Here is a 15,947-nt window from a genome sequence, read left to right as displayed (position 1 = left end):
ATCTCAGGCTCTTGAGTTCAAGCCCTACATTGGGCCAAGAGCTTACTTAACAAAACAAAATTAAAATAAAATAAATAAATAAAATTATTTTTTTTTAATTTAAAGTATATGTGTGCTAAGAAAATAACCACTGTAGAAGACATTACATAAATATTGCCTTTCTGAGTGGTAGGATTATGTGAGGTTTTGATTTTTCTTTTGACTCCTCTGTAGTAAACATATTTTATTTTGCTATAAGGAGAAAAGTTAGAGTTCTTCAGCCCAAACAACTTAGCATGTGTTTGTGGAACTCTGATCCAGGCTTCCCTTTCTCCCATCTTCTCCCTAACCCCCACACCCCATCCCCCTCCACCCCAAACCCCCCACCGTCCCCCCCCCATCCCTAAGCAAGAAACCTCTCCCCCACTCCCCCAACTGGGAATTTTCATGGAAACTTCTGGAGACCCCGCCCACTTGGCCCAGTTTATGTTTTGGTGGAAACTCTTAATGTTTCCATTGTCTGCCTTGAGAGTGTTGAAATTACTCATCTTAATTAAGTGTTGCCTAGGTGTTATTTTGACAGACTCTCACCCATTGAATTTTCTTTACCTCTTCTTTGTTTTAGAAGCCAAGAAGGAAAATGCTTTAGTGGGAGGGTAACTCTCCCGTTTGCAGTCACTGCATCTGAAAGATTGCTGGAAGAAACGACAGTCAGGTTGGCCCCAGGCTGGCCTGACTTCCCACTCAGCCGGTTTTTTGGAGTCTTGAAAGCCAGCAAGAACTCTTTCTTTGCAGAAGTACCTGCCAGGGTTCCAAGGTGAGTCAAATAACATCCCTTACCTAAGTAACTCAGGTGCTGTTTTCACGAGTGGATGTTTATCCTCTGAACTAAAATGTGCATTCCTACAGCGTGCCACAAGCTTCCATGGGGAGAGGGAGCAGGTCTAGACAGGTGACCATGGGCAGCCTCTCAGAGGTGGTGGCATTTGAGCTGAGACTTAAGTGGACATCCAACCATAAGCAAATCTGGGGAAACAGAGTTCCAGAGGTAAACAACAAGGGCAAAGACTCGTTTGGGAATGAGCTTGGCCATTTCTAGGAAAAGACAGAAGCCTGCGGGGTCTTTTCCTGGGATAAATTCCCACACTAGGGTGACAGGACCAAAAGTTAGAGACATTGTTATGACTTTTGATTACCACCCCCCACATATATGACTGGCTTGTTTTCCAAAATGAACATATACAGGATCATGTGTCCAATTGTCAATGGCTGTTATTCCAGGGGCGTGGGATTCAGAGGTGGACACGATGAGAAAAGGGACTTTAAAGTTCCCATCGTCTGCATGATTTAACTTTTGGCTATATATATATTGGTATACATAATTTTATTTTAGATTTAAATTGGTTTTAATGTTTATTTTTGAGAGGGAGAGAGAGCGTGCAAGGGGGAGAGGGGCAGAAGAAGAGGGAGACACAGAATCTGAAGCAGGCTCCAGGGTGCGAGCTGTCAGCACAGAGTCCCACGCGTGAATTGAACTCACCAGCCACGAGACCGTGACCTGAGCCGAAGTCAGACGCTCAACTGACTGAACCACCCAGGTTCCCCAGTATATATCATTTCTTTTTTAAGTTTATTCATTTGTTCTGAGAGAGAGAGAAAGTGCAAGTCGGGGAAGGGCAGAGAGAGAGAGGGAAAGAGAGAGAATCCCAAGCAGGCTCTGGGCTGACAGCACGGAGCTTGATGAGTGGCTGGAACCCAGGAACCATGAGAGATCATGACTTGAGCTGAAGTCAAACACTTAACCATCTGAGCCACCCAAGTGCCCCTGGTGTATATTATTTTTAAAATTTAAAGTGACCTAATGTTTTAGAACACTAGTAATAAGAGGGTGGTAGATAACAGTGTTTTATTATTCTAAATATCATACATGCATTATATGAATTCCATTGTATCTCTGAAATATTTCATATCAAGCACTTGATTTTTGTAACATGTATTAATCGAGGGGTCCCTGGGTGGCTCAGTTGGTTAGGTGGCTGACTCTGATTTTGGGTCAGGTTAGGATCTCATTTGTGAGTTCAAGCCCCATGTTGGGCTCTGCTCTGACAATGCAGAGCCTGCTTGGGATTGTGTCTCCCTCTCTCTGCCCCTCCTCTGCTCTCTGTCTCTCAAAATAAATAAATAAACTTTAAAAAGTATTAATTTATACGCACAAGGATTGCTGATTATTTCTTTTTAACATTTTTGCTTCTTTATTTGGTTTGCTTTGCTCTGATGTTAGATAAACCACTTTATACTATGTCAGTTTCAGTTTTTTGTCAAATGGGAAGAAATATCTGACTAACCTCTCAATTCCCTAACAGAATTGTTCAGAAAGTTAAATAGTAAATGGAAGGCACTCTACAAATGTTTAAATGCAGTAAAAATAGAACAGAGGAAAGAAAATTAGGAATGAATTTTCATCTGGAATAGATTTCTCCTTTTTCCACATCTCACCAAGGCCAGTGGCTTCTCAGTGCACCTTTCCTGGACTCTCCCATTCACCCTGATCTCTCCATCCTCTCAAGTGTTCTTTTTTCTTTCTTCTTTTTTTTAAAAAATTTTAATGTTTTTATTTTATTTTTGAGAGAGAGAGAGTCAGAGTCTGAGTTGGGGAGGGGCAGAGAGAGAGGGAGACACAGAATCCGAAGCAGCCTCCAGGCTCTAAGCTGTCAGCACAGAGCCTGATGTGGGGCTAAACTCATGAACCACGAGATCGTGACCTGAGCCAAATTCGGACGCTCAACCTACTGAGCCACCCAGGTCCCCCTCCATTCTCTCAAGTGTTCTTAAACCTAAGGCTACACGATGTGGCACTTTAATGGTTTTGTATGCATTGATGACGACACAATATCCTGCTGGTGGGATTTGAGGCATTGGTGAGTAGGTAGAGGAGAGGAGATAATTTGGGGAAAAGGGTGTTCTTTCACGGAGAGTTGTGTGTGTCAGGAAGGGCTTTGAGTTTGGAAGAACCAAGTCCTGGTGTGAGTATTTCAGTGACTAGCTCTGAGCAAGTCAAGTCTTTTCACCTTCCTGGTTTCAGTTTCTTGAGTTCCGGAACACCTTCACTCTGCCATTTACTACTTGGAGGTCGTTAAATGTCCTGCAGTCACCGTCCTCTACGCTCACCACTATCCAGTCCTCGTCGCCCTCCCGGAACATGGGAGGCTCGGCGCTCTTGTGCTTGGGCGGAGTCATGGGACTAGTTGCTGGCACATGAAATGACAGAGGGAGCACACTTCCAGGCGGTGAGAAAGGCACACCTGCGTCTCTAGGCTCCCTCTTGCCCCGCCATGCTGTGGAGGAGGCCCGGGTGGCGACATGCTGTGCCAGAAACTTGTGCTGACTCGGTGTGCCAAAAGGTCAAAGCAGCCGGGGTCCCCGAGTCACTGCACGGAAGGCTGCTGGTGAGTGGGAAATATTCTGTAACCGCATAAAACTGCTGACATTCTTGACAGTGTTACCACAGCACAGCCTAACCTATCCTAGCTAACACACACACTGAGTCTGAGTTTCCCCTCCTCTGGGAGAAAGATGCCTAGTTCACATGGTTGTGGTGCAGATGTGACGAGAAGACGTAAGGCAGGTTCTGAGCCCAATGTGGTTCACGGAAAGAGCTCACTAAACGTTCGCTTCTTGTCCTCCCCTAACAAGATGGTCATTCTTGGCAAAGGCAGACAAGGCCACCGGACCAGACCTTCCCGTGGATCTCTGGGGCATAACAATGAGGTCAATAGCTCCCTATGGAAGTAGGCAGCAAGTATTATGAGTTCTGTCTCTCCACACTCCCCGGCTCCTTCCATGTAGATCCTGGGGCAGTAATTTGGGGTTGTTGAGAGATGTGGTACTGACGGCTTCTGGCATCCACCTTCCATTTGCCATAAGCTGTGGCAGCCACACTTTCTCCTCACCACTGCCACCAGCTGCCTCCATCTTGTGGTGGGGGGTGGGGGTGGGGAGGGTGCCTTCCTCATTTACCACGAATTGTCCCCCTTGGTGCCATGCGACAGGAAAGAAACATTTGGGAATATCGGCATCTGGTAGGGCCCCTCGCTTAGTCTATGCCTTGACTCTAATACAAAATAATAAAAGTAAATAAGTAACGTGAAAACAAACCTCTGGGCTGTAAGTGCCTTTTTTTTGGAAAGAGGCAAGTTTAGTGAGGTGGTGGTGGTACAAGGAGGAGGACGCGAATATGGGAGTTCAATGGGGAGAAACAACCCCCCCAGGGAAAGCACCTGGCCCTTGTTAAAGATGGCTGCCTCCACTCTGGAAAACAGTGTGGAGGTTCCTCAGAAAATTAAAAATAGACCTACCCTATGACCCAGCAGTAGCACTGCTAGGAATTTACCCAAGGGATACAGGAGTACTGATGCATAGGGGCACTTGTACCCCAATGTTTATAGCAGCACTCTCAACAATAGCCAAATTATGGAAAGAGCCTAAATGTCCATCAACTGATGAATGGATAAAGAAACTGTGGTTTATATACACAATGGAGTACTACGTGGCAATGAGAAAGAATGAAATATGGCCCTTTGTAGCAACATGGATGGAACTGGAGAGTGTGATGCTAAGTGAAATAAGCCATACAGAGAAAGACAGATACCATATGTTTTCACTCTTATGTGGATCCTGAGAAACTTAACAGAAACCCATGGGGGAGGGGAAGGGAAAAAAAAAAAAAAAAAAAGGAGGTTAGAGTGGGAGAGAGCCAAAGCATGAGACTCTTAAAAACTGAGAACTAACCGAGGGTTGATAGGGGGGTGGGAGGGAGGGAAGGGTAGGTGATGGGCATTGAAGAGGGCATCTTTTGGGATGAGCACTGGGTGTTGTATGGAAACCAATTTGACAATAAATTTCATATATTAAAAAAAAGAAAAAAAGATGGCTGCCTCTGTCTGAGGCATGGCTCTACACAGCACTTTCTGCAGCCAGGCTGATGCTTTCCGCGGCCCCAGGAGAGCAATTTCTTGAATCCCACAGTGAGGGACCGGAGAGGTTAAAGCCTTCTTAGGAATTTAAATCAGTGCTATGGCAGGATCTTCCAGGACCAGTGACTCAGGACTGCTCACCTGGATACCTTCCCCACCGACACCCCCCCACCCCCAATCTAGCTACGGAGGAGAGGATGCGAGCCATTTGCAACTGCTTTTAGCAAAAACTTTAAAGACTCAAAAGAAATTCAAGTCCATTTGCAAAGTATAGGCCTGGCTGTGGTGGGGCCTGGTCTTACTTCAGCCACTCTCCTGGCCCACAGGAGCTGTGGCCAGACTAGTAATGAGCTATCCTAGAGAGTTCAGAAAAATGGATTCTGCTGCCTGCACTCCATCTTATGAGAAACAGATGACTCCTTGCTCTGAAATGGCGAACGCCTCCAGAAATCCATCCTTGTCCCTTCTTTGTTCCAAAGCAAACACTTGCCTTGGCTTCTGTTCTCACGCCCAGGCGCGCTCTACGGGAGCGGAGCTCCTGAGCCAAGGACCTGAGACTTGATTTTGAATGGAAGTCAACAAACGTATCCATGAGCTGTAACCACAGAGTAGTGGGATGGCTTTCATAATGAACATTCCAGACTTACACATCCAAGTAAGCGTTGTCCCCTTCAACACGGTCACCTGGGCGGGCTTCAGATCGACATCCAAGGTGATAATAATAGTAAGGTGTCAGCATTTATGGAGCATTTACAAATGTTAGGCTCTGTGCTAAGAGCCTTATGGGTATTTCTCATTTGACCCTCACAGTCCCATTAACAGATGAGAAAACTGAGGTTTAGAGAGATGAAGTCATGTGACTACTAGGTGATAAAGCTGGGATTCAAACCCTGGCCCAAAGCTCCCCACTCCAGAGTTCGAATGATGTTCAGAAGTTGGAATAAATGCTGTCCTTTCAGGTCCTCACTGATGGTATGAGGAGTCGCTGTCATTCAGGTTCAGCCACAGGAATCAGAAACTTTCACATGCCTTCGTGATGCTCTTGAAATCTCCCCACAGCGAGGTGTGTGGACAACCATCCCAACCGTCCTTGGGAGGAAGGCAGGGACACTCAAAGAGAGGTTAAGGAACTTGTAGTAAGTGGCCCTGCAATAACTCTTGGGAATGAACTTGATTTCTTGAAACAGCCAAAAGCTATTTGGAGCAAAGTCTACTAATCTGGGTAATTCATCCAACTTGGCAAAATTAGGCATGTTCAGCATAAATCTGCACAAGACTGATCATCTTGTGGGGTTCATAGTCTGGTCATGAAGGCAATTTCAGAAGAGGTTAGAAATTTCTTTCTTGTCTGGACTAAAATTTGCCTCCTTGTAATTTGCTTCTGTGGCTCCAGTGTGAATGCTGGAACCACAAAGACTCAGCCTCATCACCACCACTCTCCACACCCCACTACATCCTAACATACTTGGTTATCTGGTTGTAACCCAGGCAGATTAGAAAAGATGGACACACACTTTAGAATCATCGGGGACATCTCTAACCTACAATGCCCAGAGAGTCTGGTTTTATCCATCAGTCCGATGGATAAAAGAATAGTTGGTTTTTTTTGAAGTTTCTCAAGTGACTTGTACACAGGGTTGAGAACCACTGTGAGAGGAGGAGGATTTAAACCCAGAGAAGCTCAGTAACTAGCCCAAGGTGTCACATGTCCCAGAGCTGGACTTCAAGCCACTGCCCAACTGCTTCTTGCTTCCTCTGGACACGGCCACTCTCCTTGACTCACAAGGGTTCCTTGAGCTTGGGGTCCCAGCAGGGACAACAAGGGAGCAGCAGTCTTTGCAGTATGCCCCGTTTGGAAGGTGTTATCTGTCGCCCCCAACAATGCTGAATTCGTTGTGTCAAAGGTATCTGTGTGGGATGTGCTGTCTGCAATGCTGGAAAGCTGGGTGTGGAAAATACTCAGGTACTCCCGGGTTCTGACTCTGCTTAGCCCCCATGTGAGGATATGGCCCTGGTGACACAGATTGGTTCAGAACCAGGAGAGGCCCATATATGTAAATATTCTCTCTTGATTGCCTTGGATTGTTAGAAGTGCATTCTTCTAGAACTGTGATGTAAGCTCTCTTGTAACACGGTAAGAAATCCAACTTTCCAGTGAGATCTTACCTCCCAGGGGTTAAGGCAGGCATCCTCCTCACCTCTTCCAGAATTCTGCGGTGCCAAAGGAAGCTGGTGGAGCGATGCTGCCTCTGTTGCTACCTTTCTTCTTGTAAGATTTTGAATTCTTGTCTAATTTAATTTAACCTAGCCTTACAGGGATTGCGTGTAGCCTCAGCGCCCATAGCCTTTAGCTGGGGACATGAGGAAGGGCTGGACTCCTGGCCCTGGCCCTGAGCCGGAGAGGAATAACAGCCTGAAAGGAACCAAAAGCAGGAATAAGCTGGGATTGCCTCGACCACAGCTCCTCAGGGAGAGTCTGCCCTCTAGGCAGGCCTTACCTACTTGATCCCTCTCTGTTGGCTTTCTGCTGCTAACAAAGACCTTTTTCTGGCTTCTACTCCCCTTCCATTTCTCTTCCATGGCTGTCCCCACACCCTTCCCTCAAGTCAAGGGCATACTTGGAAACAACAGGAGGGAATGTCAGGCCAAGAACAAGGCACAGTTGTAGTGATGAACTGAACCGAGGACCATCTATTTACGTGAATGCAAATGGTACTGCTTCCACAGTTGGTCTGCCATCAAAATAGCCTTGTGCGATATTTAATTTTATGGGTCTACTTGACTGAGCCACAGGTGCCCAGATATTTGGTCACATTTTATGCTGGGTGTTTCTATGAGACGTTTCTGGATGAGATTAACACTTAAATGAGTAGACTGAGTGAAGCAGATTGCTTTCCTTAATGTGGATGGGCCTCATCCAATCAGTTGAAGGTCTGAATAGAACAAAACGGCTGACCCTACCCTGAGTAAGGAAATATTCTTCCTGTCTGATGGCCTTTGAACTGGGATGTTGGCTTTTTCCCTGACTTTGACTTGAACTGAACCGAAACACTGGTTCTTCCTGGGTCTTGAGCCTGTTGGCCTTAGCACTGGAACTATAGTTATCAGCTCTCCTGATTCTCACATATTCAGATTTAGACTAGAACTAACCATCAGGCTCTCCTGAGTCTCCAGCTTACCAACTTGCCCTGAGGATCTTGGGACTTGCCTGCCTCTACAATCAGGTGAGACAGTTCCTTATAATAAATCTCTTTCTCTCTGTATACATCCTATTGGTTCTCTTTCTCTGGAGACCCTGGCCAATGTCCTTGCCTTCCAGATACTACTAATATCCCCATTTCACAGACGGAGAAAAGTTTCAGAGTCACGACCACCAGCACCCAGTCAGGTGCCCTGCCCTCTCTAGCAGCACGGTCTGGATCCCACTCACTCCAGCTCTGCCCGCCTCCTTCCCTCCTCTCTCTACGTCTGTGCAGGCTTCAGCTCACCCCGCCTCCGTGGAAGCCCCGCCTCCATTTCCCTGCTCCATTTGGGCCAGCAAGTATCTGGAACTGGATCCAGGATCTGCGTGGTATCTGCTTCTTTCACAGGCGAGTCGATATTCCTGGGGGAGTTAAAACACACTTGCTGGCCTTCGCTGTCACTTCCTTTTTAAACAGTTGGAAATATTTCAGAACCCACATGATCCCATTTGGTTGTCAAGCCACATCATTGTTTTGGAGAGAAGGCTGTATTTCCCGGAGACTGTGTCTTTCTAATCTCCATTTCTTTCCCCGCCTCTTTACACATTCCTTTCTCACTCCAGATAATCTCCTCGGGCCTGCAGGTTTATTTCCAAAACAACTGAGGGAAAGGTGTTTGATGGGGGCCCATCCATTTTGACCTGCTGTGTTTTCCCAAAGTCTAGGGGGTAGATTAACTTCTTCTTGGCCACAGGCTGGGTAATTTTGGTGCTACAGCAAATGCATTCTGACTTTTAGATGGTGGAAAGAAAGGAAGAACAAAGGAGAGGAAAGAAACCAATAGCAACACCCAACAGCCAAATTTATATGCACATTATGGTAATAATTCTGCAAGAACAGTTTGTACTTGCAGATAACTTAGCCTCTGGCCAACCAGGAACAGGGGGTTACCAACAACCACAGCAAAGCCGCATACCAACTACAAGATTGTATTTTTGGTTTTTTGGGTTTTTTCCCATCCCTATCCGAAAACACTTCAACACATCGATTTTTCTTCCTTCTGAGCAGACAGAGGAACAGGTCAGTGAAGGGGAATATGTCCAGGATGGTGCCCCGAGGTGGGCGACAAGAAGATCTTTGAGGCTTGGACTGTGTTCTCCACGAGGCTTCTCCTCAAGGCCGGAACCCAGGAGTAGGGGCATAAGCTGTACTGCAATGAAGTTAGGGAATGTAGAGGAAGGCTTTCCAGAGGTGGGAGCATGAAAGAGAGATTGAAGAAAAGGCTTGTGGGAGGCATGCCAAGAGGGCCATGAAGTAATGTTCCCAGAGCCCTCCAGCCCTCTGGTTAAAGGACCATTAACCACGAATTATTATCCTGGCTATTATTTCTGTCTACAATAACAGCCACGACAATGGATGCTGCAAAGGTCAACCCTGGGGCTCCTGTTGCCTAATCCATTTAGTGAGGGTTGGAGGCGGAAACAAGCTGATGAAGTTTGTTGTGGATCCAGACACGTTTCAGCTGGCTGGGCGGGCGGCGGGGGGCCTGTGAGAAACTCCAGATGGAGTTAATCTCCTCTGTGCGCCAGGCAAGGATGGCAGCTAAAATTTAACCTGAGCACATTCAAGGTAAGGCACACGGAGTGAAAGCTCATCTCTGCTTCTTTGGTGAGGACTCGGGGTAGAGACCTGGCAGGGAGTGGGGTGCTTGCCCGGTTCAGGGCAGACCCCCCCCCCCCCCCCCCGTGGTCACTAGAACTAGGGCCACCCCCACCCCAGGGTTCCAGCCTCCTGAGTTGCTCCTGGATCCACAGGGGCCTGGGCTGCCCCTTTTATCTGGAGTCATCTCAAATGCTACCTGGCATTGCAGACCCGCCCAAGGTCACCCAGTTAGATGGAGGCTGAGCCAGGACCAGAAGCTGGGGCCCTTGGCTTCTGGTTGGAGTATTTCCACTCTACCTGCTTGCAGCTCCTTCCCCTGCTCCCAACCTGCAAGTAAACAGCAGCCTTGAAGCCAGCCAGACACGGACACGGTGGGGGATGGGGAGGCTGGGGCCACCCAGTTCTCATTCACTCCACTCAGGCCTTCCAACATGCATACTGAGCACCTACCTAGTACATCTCAAGTACTGTCGCATGTAGGGGATGAGGGCATGGAGTCCGGCCTCAGACCTTGGTCCTTTAATCCTTCTGAGCCTTGATTTCCTCATCTGGAAAATGGGCAGCATTAATCACGCAACATTAATGCAGTGAGTGCTCCATGAAAGGTGGCTATACAAGATGAGGGCCAGGCCCCCAGGAAGTTCTTGATCTGTCAGGGGAGCCAGATTCATGGATAACTATACACAGTATACACGACCACAGTGTTTAGGAGCGAAAGAGGAAGGAATAACTAACTAACAGGGTGTGCCAACATGTGCTGTGTTGCTCACCGGCCCGATGCCTGCAAGGAAGCTCCTCACCCTTTTTAGAGGACCCCGGGTCTGTATACTGGGCCCTCATTTGTATATGGGGATAATATAAATAGCACATAAATTCAGGGTTATGGATTTGGACACAATAAATATGAAGGGCCTGAAGCTCAGTAGTATCATGTTTTGGGGTGAAGTCAGAGAAGTCTTCACAGAAGAGGTGACATATGAATCGGGTTTTGAGCAGAGCTTTACATGGAGAAGCTAGAACAGCATGGACAAGGGCACGGAGATGTGGAAATATGGCATATTCAGAGAAGAGCAAGCAGCTAGGAGGGTCTGAAGCAGGGAGGTTTTAGGAGGGTGGTAGGGAGGGCACGGGAGCAAGCTGTGGTGGCTATGTGCCCGATGTAAAGAAATTTGAACTTTATTTATTTTTTTTTTTTTCAACTTTTTTTATTTATTTTTGGGACACAGAGAGACAGAGCATGAACGGGGGAGGGGCAGAGAGAGAGGGAGACACAGAATCGGAAACAGGCTCCAGGCTCCGAGCCATCAGCCCAGAGCCTGACGCGGGGCTCGAACTCACAGACCGCGAGATCGTGACCTGGCTGAAGTCGGACGCTTAACCGACTGCGCCACCCAGGCGCCCCTGAACTTTATTTTTAAGATTTTTTTTTTTAAGTAATCTCTACACCCAACATGGGGCTCGAACCCACAACCCTGAGATTAAGAGTCTCATGCTCTACCGACTGAGCCAGTTGGACCCCCTCAAGAAATTTGAACTTTTGGACCACGACGGCCATTGGAGGTTTTTGAGCTTACCTAGGACAGGATCGAATTGGCATTTATAAGATGTACGTTGTTAGCACATTATAGGCGGCTGGGTTTTTTTTGTTGTTGTTGCTTTTGCCGAGAGCCATGTTGTAACAGCCATAATACAATTGTGATAAACTCCTGAATAACTGTCAGAACTCTAGTGGTTGCGAGTGACAGAACATCAAGGTTAAGCCAGGTGTGGCGGTTTTCAGATATGTCCACAAATTCTTTGATCTTCCTCCCTTCAAGAGGAGGGGCCTGCTTCCCTCCCCTTGAGCGTGGGCTTGAGGTAGTAACACTTCAGAGTGACTTCAGGGACGAGCTTCTAAAGGGCACGCCTCACTTGCTCTCTTGGATGTCTCTCCCTCAGGGGACGTCAGCAGCCATGTTGTGAGGACACTCACCCAGCCTCTGCAGAACCCGCGTGACGGGGAACTGAGGGCTCCTGCCAACAGCCATGGGGTGAACCACTGTGAAAGCACATCCTTCAGGCCCAGCCAGGCCTTCAGAGTCCTTGCTACCACCCCACCTGAAAGCCTGCGAGAGACCCTGAACCAGAATCACGCAGCTTCGAGCACTCCCAAATCCCTGACCTAGAGAAACTGTGAGGTAATAGATGTTCTTTTCAGTGACCGCGTCTTGCAGCAATTTACTGTGCAGCAATAGATAACTAACACACCAGCTTATGCAGCAAAACAGGGAATTAATTGGTGCACATAAACTGGGAAGTTCAGAAGTAGATACAGCTTGATACAGGGGATCAAAATATGTCTACAGGATTCATCCCTGTGATCTTCCTCTGCACTGGCTTTTTTCTCAGGTTCCAAGTGGGTGGCTCCGGAAAGCTCCAGGCTCCTATCATCTTTACTGCTTGGATCTCCAGGGGGAAAAGACTGTGGCTCTCTCCCAAGGGTGCCCGCAATGCCATTGTGTGTTATTCATTCTGATTGGGTCCCACGCCGAGGCCTAAACCAATTGTTTTGTTCTGATTGGTCGGGCCCATCATTTGCCCAGCCCTGGTGGGTAGGGGTGGGGTCATCCTACCAGCAGGGGAGACCAGGGACAGGGGAGGTGCCTCCCCAGAGGAATATCACCGCAGAGTTGCCAGGAGGGGAAATGGTTGCTGGGCAGTGAAACAATGGTATCTACTATATATCCAGGTTTGCATTGTGCTTTTCCGTGTGTGTGCGCGCGCGCGCACACACACACACACACACACACACACACACACACACACACTCGCGCTCGTTGTGTGTTATTCCAAAATAGACACCTGACCTCCTGGCTGTTCCTCAAATGCTTTAGCTTCCTCCAACTCGCTTAGGTCTTAAATGTTACCTACTCTATGAAGCCTCCCCAGAACATGCCATTTTAAAAATGTAACCTCCCTCTACTTCTCCCCTGAGATATTGTGATTTATAAGAACAAATATATATTTGGTCTTTGTCCCCATTTCTGGCACAAAGCTCTTCATACCCTTGGAATTTCCTATGTGATAAGAGCAAGGAAGGTGTCTTGATATTCACAACGAACCCTTTTCAATAACACCAGAGTTTGTGTTAATGGGGTGCCTTTTATTTATTTATTTTTTATTTTTATTTTTTAACGTTTATTTATTTTTGAGACAGAGAGAGACAGAGCATGAACGGGGGAGGGTCAGAGAGAGAAGGAGACACACAATCTGAAACAGGCTACAGGCTCTGAGCTGTCAGCACAGAGCCCGACGCAGGGCTCAAACTCAGGGACCGTGAGATCATGACCTGAGCCGAAGTCGGCTGCTTAACCGACTGAGCCACCCAGGCGCCCCATGGGGTGCCTTTTAGAAAGCCCCTAGGAGTGGGGGCTGGTTGCCAGGAGAGCCAACCATGTGGTGGAAGGCTTAGAACCTTCAGTCCTACCTCCCTGACCTTCTGAGAGAGGAGAAGGATTGGGGATTGGATCAATCGCCAGCAGGCAATGATTTAATCAGTCATGTAATGAATCCTCCATAAAAGACCCCAAAAAAGATGGTGTTTGGAAAGCTTCCGGGTTGGTGAACATGTGGAGAACCTAGGAGAGTGGCACCCTGTCCCCATACCTTGCCCTAGGCATCTCTTCCATCTGGCTCTTCCTGGATTATATCCTTTTATAATAAGCCAGTCATCTAATAAGTAAAACATTTCTCTGAACTTTGTGAGCCACTCTGGCAAATCAGTCAAACCCATGGAGGGAGCTGTGGGAACCTGGGATCTATAGCCAGTCAGCCTGAAGCAGAGGTGCGATTGGCACCTGAAATCTTGCAGGCCTGGGCACTTAACCGGGGGGACCTGATGCTGTCACCAGGTAGACAGTGTCAGAATGGAGTTGAATTGTTGGGCACCCAGTTGGTATCAGAGAATTGCTTGGTGATGTCAGAAAACCCATATATTGGATCCCCATACTCTGTTCCCATCCCTGCTTAATTTTTTCCTTAATATTATCCTATTATTTTCCTCATTTCTCCTATTATCAGTCTCTCCTATTGGAATGGCAGCTCCACAGGGAAGGAAAGCTCTGTGCCTAGAACATTGTCTGGCACATAGTATGTACTAGATAAATGATGATAGGATGAATGAATGAATGTTCACAGTCATCCTGTAAAGTAGGGAGAATCAAGGTGATTCTCCTTCTCTTGAAGGTAAGGACAGTGAGATTTTGTTTTAAAGATATTTTAATTTTTTTAAATGTTTACTTATTTTTGAGAGAGAGAGAGAGAGAGCACTAGAGCAGGGGAGGGGCAGAGAGAAGAGAGGGAGACACAGAATCTGAAGCAGGGTCCAGATTCCACATTGTCAGCCCAGAGCCCGATGTGGGGCTCAAACTCACGAACCTTGAGATCATGACTTGGGCAGAAGTTGGATGCCTAACTGACTGAGCCACCCAGGCACCCTGAAACTTTTTAAATAAAAAAAAATTTTTTTAAGTAAATTCTACCCCCAATGTGGGGCTCAACTCATGACCCTGAGATCAAGAGTCACATGCTCGGGGTGGGGAAAAAAAAAACAAAAACAAAAACAAGAAAACAAGAGTCACATGCCCTACTGACTGAGCCAGCCAGGTGCCCCAAAATTAAAAAAAAAAATTAATTGAAGTATAGTTTACATATAATATTATGCTCATTTCAGGTATACAACATAGCATTTCAACAATTATATATATTACTATATACTTAACCATAAGTGTAGTTACTGTCACCACACAAAGTTATTATAGTATTATTGACTATATTCCCTATGCTGTACTTTTCGTCCCTGTGATTTGTTTATTTTATAACTAGAAGCGTGTACTTCTTAATTCCTATTTTGCCCACCCCCCACCCCAGGACATTGAAACTTGAGAGAAGGATCCTGTTGGCAAAAAGATTAAAAAGAACTTAAAAAAAAAAAAAAAAAGGAAACACCTTTAATTGTGGAATGCTAATGAGAACACAGGAGAAGGGAACTTAACGCATAACGGTGTGTTCCCTTCAAGGGTTAAGTGATGCCCTGATGCAGCAGTTCAGAGACAGTAGAACAGAGTCACGGGAAGGCACGCGGGAAGACAGGCGTCCTGAAGGCAAACGGGCCACCTACTCTGTCACCGCCAGAACTTCAGTCATGCTGGGAGGAGCAGTTTCATTTGGGCAAATAGCAACAGTCAAATTTAAATTAAAGCAGCTAAGGTGAGTCTTACTGCTTTTATAGTTTCTTTTAGATGGGAATTTGTAAGCTTGTTTTTATTCTATGTTAATTGTAAACCTAAAACCTTAACAAGTGTGTACCTAGTTTTCCGTTTGTATATATTTAAGGAACATTAAAACAAAAATTAAGTAACTTTGTGAGACTCTGTATCTTTTATAGAGGAACTTGCTTATTTTTTTGTCAATGTTTATTTATGTATTTTGAAAGAAAGAGAGAGAGGGAGAGTGAGCAGGAGAGGGGCAGAGGGAGAGGGAGAAGGAGAATCCCAAGCAGGCTCCACACTCAGTGCGCAGACCAACGCGGGGGCTCAGTCGATGGATCCCCCAACCGTGAGACCATGACCTGAGCCAAAATCAAGAGTCAGACGCTTAACCAATTGAGCCACCAGGCGCCCCTAGAGGAATTTGTTTATATTCAAGATTGGACTCAAACCCACTTGTCATTGCAATATAGAGAAGGAGCCTGAGAAAGATGTTCTTAGGGTAGGGCTCAGGGCTTAACCACCATCTGGTGAGTCCAGCCCTCTTACTTTGCAGGTGAATAAACCAAAGCCCGGGGGGCACAGGTCTCCTGGCCCCGAGTCTTCTTCTGAGGTTACCTTGCTGCCAGAAGATTTTTCTCTCATTTCTAGGAAGCGCCCTGGGCAGCCCTCTGGGGCTTAGCTTCTGTGGGAGACCAGTGGGACCCAGTTGCTAAGAGAGGGAAGCTGAGGTTAATCAGACTTCCCTGCAACGCATTCCCCCGGCCTGGATTCTGCCTGCCAGCTCCTAAAACGGGGCAGGGGAGTGTGTTACTCAACAGGGATTTCCTAGCTGTGATTTGCTGGGAACTAGAGGTAGCTGGGGGAGCTCGAAGCCCTCCTTGGAGGACTCAGGTTTGGCCGCT

General features: G+C 46.9%; 1 long non-coding RNA gene and 1 other non-coding gene across 2 annotated transcripts; one reads left to right on the top strand and one right to left on the bottom strand.

Moving 5' to 3' along the window:
* The first annotated feature begins 723 nt into the window (after positions 1–723).
* On the top strand, positions 724–4,133 carry LOC109268193 (uncharacterized). Its single transcript, XR_002080507.2, has 2 exons — positions 724–796; positions 3,062–4,133. It is a non-coding gene; the product is annotated as an uncharacterized LOC109268193 (long non-coding RNA).
* Positions 4,134–11,239: 7,106 nt separating this feature from the next.
* On the bottom strand, positions 11,240–11,312 carry TRNAK-CUU (transfer RNA lysine (anticodon CUU)). Its single transcript has one exon. It is a non-coding gene; the product is annotated as a tRNA-Lys (tRNA).
* Between the last annotated feature and the right edge of the window lie 4,635 nt (positions 11,313–15,947).

Source organism: Panthera pardus, unplaced genomic scaffold (genome assembly GCF_024362965.1).
Source record: "Panthera pardus isolate Hobbes unplaced genomic scaffold, ASM2436296v1 HiC_scaffold_24, whole genome shotgun sequence".
In the NCBI taxonomy this organism is placed as follows: Eukaryota; Metazoa; Chordata; class Mammalia; order Carnivora; family Felidae; genus Panthera; species Panthera pardus.
Note: the sequence above shows the minus strand (reverse complement) of the source record. Positions and strands in the feature narration are given on the sequence as shown.